Source organism: Ochlerotatus camptorhynchus, unplaced genomic scaffold (genome assembly GCF_037179485.1).
Source record: "Ochlerotatus camptorhynchus isolate MF236.1 unplaced genomic scaffold, CSIRO-AGI_Acam_v1.1 ptg000178l, whole genome shotgun sequence".
NCBI lineage: Eukaryota > Metazoa > Arthropoda > Insecta > Diptera > Culicidae > Ochlerotatus > Ochlerotatus camptorhynchus.
In genome coordinates, this window is record NW_027040668.1 from 1,143,376 (window position 1) to 1,149,534 (window position 6,159).

The following is a 6,159-nucleotide window of genomic DNA, read 5'->3' on the forward strand; positions in this document are numbered from 1 at the left end:
CTCGCGTTGCTTTCCACAGAAATTCAGTTGGCTTTTGCTAAAAAAGAGCAAATGGCTTCTGTATTCTTGGATATCAAGGGGGCTTTTGATTCAGTATCGGTTGAAGTCCTTCCAGACAAACTCCACGCTTGTGGCCTTTCTCCATTAATAAATAACTTTTTATACAAATTGCTGTCAGAGAAACATATGAGCTTTTCTCATGGAAACTCTACAGCTTCTCGATTTAGTTACATGGGTCTCCCCCAGGGCTCATGTTTAAGCCCCCTTTTGTATAATTTCTACGCCAGAGAAATTGACAATTTAGACAATTGACAACTGCACGTTGAGACAACTTGCAGATGACGGCGTAGTTTCTATGACAGGGCCCAAAGGGGTCGACCTGCAAGGACCCTTACAGGATACCTTAGACAATTTGTCTACTTGGGCTATTCAGCTAGGTATCGAATTCTCCACGGAGAAAACTGAGTTGGTCGTTTTTTCTAGGAAGCATAGCCCAGCACAACCAAAGCTTCAACTTTTGGGTAAACCGATCACTCATTCTATGTCCTTCAAATATCTTGGGGTCTGGTTCGATTCAAAATGCACCTGGAGATCCCACATTGAGTATCTGAGACGAAAATGCCAACAAAGGATCAATTTTCTCCGAACAATTACCGGAACGTGGTGGGGAGCTCATCCGCAAGATCTTCTAACGTTGTACCGGACAACGATTTTATCGGTTTTGGAGTACGGTAGTTTTTGCTTCCAGTCGGCGGCTAAAACTCACATCATCAAACTGGAACGTATCCAGTATCGTTGTCTTCGTATCGCTTTAGGATGCATGCACTCGACTCATACGATGAGTCTCGAAGTGTTGGCGGGCATGTTGCCACTATCGGATCGGTTTTCGGAATTGTCCCTCAGGCTCCTCACCCGTTGTGAAGTTATGAACCCACTGGTAATCGAAAACTTTGAGAAGCTTCTTGAGCTAAACCCTCAAACTCGTTTAATGTCATTGTACTACGTGTACATAACTCAGGATGTCAGCCCTTCACAGCATAATCCTCACCGTGTATGCTTCTCCGACTTCGGCAATTCAGTTAGTTTTGATTTATCTATGACGCGGGAGATTAGTGGGATCCCAGAACATCATCGTTCCATGATTGTTCCGTCAATTTATGCTGCAAAGTTTGGCCAAGTTGATTCCGCAAGATCGTTCTTCACAGATGGATCATTAATAGAGGCGTCCGCTGGTTTTGGTATTTTCAACGAATTTCATAGTGCCTCTCGAATGCTTCAAGCTCCTTGTTCCGTATATGTTGCTGAACTGGCGGCAATACATTATACGCTAGAAACGATCGCCTCACTTCCACCAAATCACTATTTTATTTTTACGGATAGTCTCAGTTCTGTCGAGGCTATTCGCTCCATGAGGCCGGTAAAGCACTCCTCGTATTTTCTCATGAAAATACAAGAGTTTCTAAGTGCTTTATCTTTAAGATCTTTTGTCATCACCTTTGCATGGGTCCCATCTCATTGCTCGATTCCGGGCAATGAGACGGCGGACTCACTCGCTAAGGTGGGCGCTATGGAAGGCGATATTTACGATCGACAAATCGCCTACGATGAATTTTTCTTCATTTATCGTCAACAGTCACTCGTCAGCTGGCAGAATAAATGGAGCGAAGGAAGTTTGGGACGATGGCTATATTCGATCATCCCTAAGGTGTCGAAGAGTCCTTGGTTCAAGGGGCTGGATGTGGGTCGAGACTTCATTCGTATGATGTCTCGCCTCATGTCCAATCACTACTCGTTAAACGCTCACTTGTTTCGTGTTGGGCTGGGGGACAGCAATCTCTGTGAATGTGGACAAGGTTACCAGGACGCAGATCACATTATTTGGTCTTGTGCTGAGCATCGCGGAGTCAGATCTGAACTGTACGATTCCCTTCGGGCTCGAGGTAGACAACCTAATGTTCCAGTTCGAGATATTTTGGGTAGACGCGATCTGGAGTTTATGAAACTTATATATGTTTTCTTTAAAAATATTAACCATAGATTGTAAGTTTGACTAACCTTGTGTTTAGTTTTTTTTTTGTACGTGTGGGTTTTTTTATGTTTGTTTCTGTAATAATTGTATAATTACACTGTGGATACCAAATTGAATAGGAATAAGTTCATGTTTTAGGAATAATGAAATATTTGTATCGTAAATCATAACTCAAACCTCCTCCTCCCTCTCCCCATCCATAAAACTGTAAATCTCTACTAACCTCGAGATGACCGCGATTAATCGGTTCAGTTCCTTTAACTCTAGATTTAAGACATCAATTATGTATAACGCAAATGATAACTTGGCTCTGTAAAGTTTATTCGATTGAGCCTGTACAAATAAATTAATTAATAAAAAAAAAATCATCTGAAGGAGAACCGTGGTATTCATCATGTTCAGATTAGATTATGTGTTTTTAGTTTTGTTGTGCTTGTTTATAGTTTGTGATTATAAAATATGCTTGTTTCTTTTGGCTTAACCTAAACTTTTTTCGTTTTATTATTATTTTGAGGAACACGTTGTCAGTCCTTTCATGACAACTTTGAACACACGTTCAGTTTTGGTGTTGTAAGTAAACAATTTTTGCTGATTCTCAGTAAGATACTTGAGAAGACATTTAAATCCGTCCAAGGTTTCAGCCAATACATGGCATTCACCCCGACGTCCAATTTGTAGTGAAAACTTAACTTTCACGAAGTTCAAAAGTTCCATGCGAAGAGCATGGAAATCGGAAGTGGTTATCACAATAGGGGAAATCTTTTCCTTCGTGGCATTATGCCGGGAAAGTTTACTATAATTTTTCTTGGATGATGGATCATTCTCATCATCCATGAGAAAATCAAATTGATTACTCAAATTAATTTCATCAGAAGGGGGATCAAGAGTTTGCCCCTTTCTTTTGCGTTTAGGCGCCATGGCGGCAGTACATTTTTATCCAACTCGACTTCCAACCAGATTACTATAAGAATCTGAAGGATCGAAGAGGAATTTTCCTTATCGATATCCAAGAAGGATTACCTCGGGTAGGGTCCGAACAAGGATCGAAGAGGAATAAGAGATGAACAAGGTAGACATTTTACAGGTTGAGCACTGAAAAGTGCTGTTTAAATTTGTTGTAGCTTTAGGTAGTAGTAACACTTCCTTCAACAAAAGTAAAATAGATCCGCACGGCAAGAGAGCACGATGCGGACTGACGGCCAAACGTTTATTCGGCCAAACGCCCATATGCCAAATGGAGTCACATCCCTGCAACATAAACAGGCATGTTTTTCATTGTCATAGCAGCCACATACTAAATGTTTACAGCGTTTGGTCGACTACAATAAAAGCTTGATCGACATTTTATAAATTTAAACTATTTCCATAGTAATCCCCATTCAAACATCAAGCTATATGCGCCAATTTTAAGCCTGCACCAAGTTGTACTATTTTTATTATCAAACTAATATTTGGGATTATGAATCAAACTGGATAGTGTTTTATTAGATTGTAAGTACTTTTATTCGAAAATAAGTACCCTACTCTGTATCGAATGGGTTGGTCATTTGGACAGAATCACATTCTGACATGTGCCTAAGTCCGAACATATCTGAAAACATGAACTAGTCTAGTAAGCATATACTCACATTTTGGTTCATTCAAACCTCGACGCAGCTCACAAAAAATGCATTATGGTGATGACGCTGTTGCTGTTTTATGCCTCTCCGGATGGTCCATGGAAAACAGGGGTGATCGCTGTGCCGCACGTTATATGCATACGCATGGATATGGAATAATTTAATTTTACTTCCAGAGTAGAAAATATTTAATTTCAAAATGAATTTATTCTTTCGTCCCCTGCTGCAGCATCCATTTACGGGCAGCGACGGAAAAGGCAATGCATGCCGCGGGCGTGTAGGATTTATAAAATTGAAATTATTTTATTTTAATAGTTTTGTTATTTATTGAAATAGCTTTGCGGTTTTTGTAAATTTGCCTGCCTACGCACCGGGTTCGGTTCAAATTGATAGTTATTGAAATAAACGGTGTGCTTCGGTCTCTGCAAAGAAGGCGGGGATCGGTGGAAGCTTTGTAGCTGATTGCATGCAAAACTTGTGGTCAGACAATTGGACTGCTGCGTTGCTAGTGTGTCTGGTCATAATCAGCACTTAATGATACATTTTGAAAACTTTGGTTAGTAAAAGTGGCCATCGGAGTGTGCGATCGACTCGCGCCTTTTTTGCGGCTTGCGGATAGCTGAAATAGGTGAAACGGATGTTTGAAATAATTTGATTACAGCTAGGCAATTGGAAATAAACGAAAATTTACGAGTGTGTATTTAGGAAAATATCAAATCAGCTTATTCTCACACGAAAATGCACCCGACATTCAAGATAGTATCTCTTCAATTACCATTATCCATTCCTTTCACCGATCCTTCCAGTTAAATCTCTTTTCCCACATCAACATCCCACATGAAGAAAGCAATACACCACTCAATGTCCTATGTTTCCTCCAATTCGCCATCACCCAACCAAGGTAACCGAGGTTCAAGTGCATCGGTTTAAGCTGCACAGCAGATTTTGCCCGGTTCAATGTCCCTTGGATAGCTGTACCTGTACTGCAACAGAGCAGTTCCACGCCAACTGACCAATCGTTTTAATTTTGCCCGCTTTGAATTCCATGGAACTTTGCCTAATTGGGTGCTAAGGGCAATTAATCAAGTTCGTGGCAGAATTCAGCAATTCTGACTCCCGCCTATTTTTTCAAAATGGCGTATTAGATCATTTTCAAAAATTATGGGGAAAAGGGCCATCTATTCGAAATGACGTCTGAGACAAAGTGGTAGGAAACTGGTATCCTTTACCGAAAAAAAATTAAAAATACATCGCAAACTTTCGTAAAAAATTAAAAAAAAAAACTGTTTCAATAACAATAAAAGCAAGTTTTTAAGACTTTTTAGTTATGTTTATTTGAAAGGTCATAAGAACTGGTTAACTTTTTTGAAAGAACCCAAACATAAGTATTGAAAATTTGAAAAAAAAATTGTTTCAGACATCATTTGAATTAACTAAGCCGTTTTCGTGCTATGATTTATTTCAAAATACCAATAACGCCATTCCAGCACAAACTTAGTTCATTGCCTCTAGCGAAAAAATACGCCCAAGTTTCATGGAATTTTGAGCGAAAATCTAATCTTATCTTGTCTTGAAAGCATCCTGGAAATGATATATATACCTGCATCCTGCATTTTTCTTGTCTATTTGATATATGTTTCACATCGAAGATGCGTCACACATATCAAAACGGCCAGGCCTACTGTGCAGCATTTAAGGCGCAAGATGATTCAGGAAACATCGGGTCTGTTTAAATCGAAGATTTAAACACCATGCTTCAGAATCCAATAAATGGATGAAACGTGGACATCTCGTAACGTACGTTCCGATTTTGGTTATTATATGGTTGGTTGGTTGTTGGCAGCATCAAAGCTAGAAAGATTAGGTGATGCTCCATTTTCTTCTGACGGGTGGGACATGAGCACTAACTCTTGTCCTAGCCTTTTATGGCTTATGGCTATAGCGCCATTACTCGCTTTCTGAAAAGAGAAGAGAGAAAGGAAAAGTAAAAGGACAAAGGGAAAAGGATTATGTTAAATCTATGAACATAAACAATATTTTTGATTTGAAATATACCATATGGAAATCAAGAACGCGGTGGTCACTATCCGAGTCTTGTCACTATTATCAGGTCATAAAATTAACAAGGACTAAAATGTGATCCTTTGATTACTGGAAAATCCTGATTCCCTAGATTGGAGTTGTCACGACAGATCTCCTAACGTGACTGGTTTGAAAAGATAAAAATTTACCAAATGGAACGAACTCACCAAGTTTAGCCAATTGAACCTGAAGGCATGTGTTGATGTAGAAGTCCAAATTGTAGACGAAACTTGACGAAGTTCCGTATGAACTAGTCCGGTTTATGGTAGACAGCGTTTTAGTGGGAGTTTCAACCGAAATCAGACTTGGAGGTGGGGTTTAATATGTCCACACGGTAGGATAGTCCAACGATCGGACAAATGGAGAGAAGTATGATGTCTCTGGCGAAAAACTGTGGAGTTGTCGATGATAGGATTCTACCTCCGAACA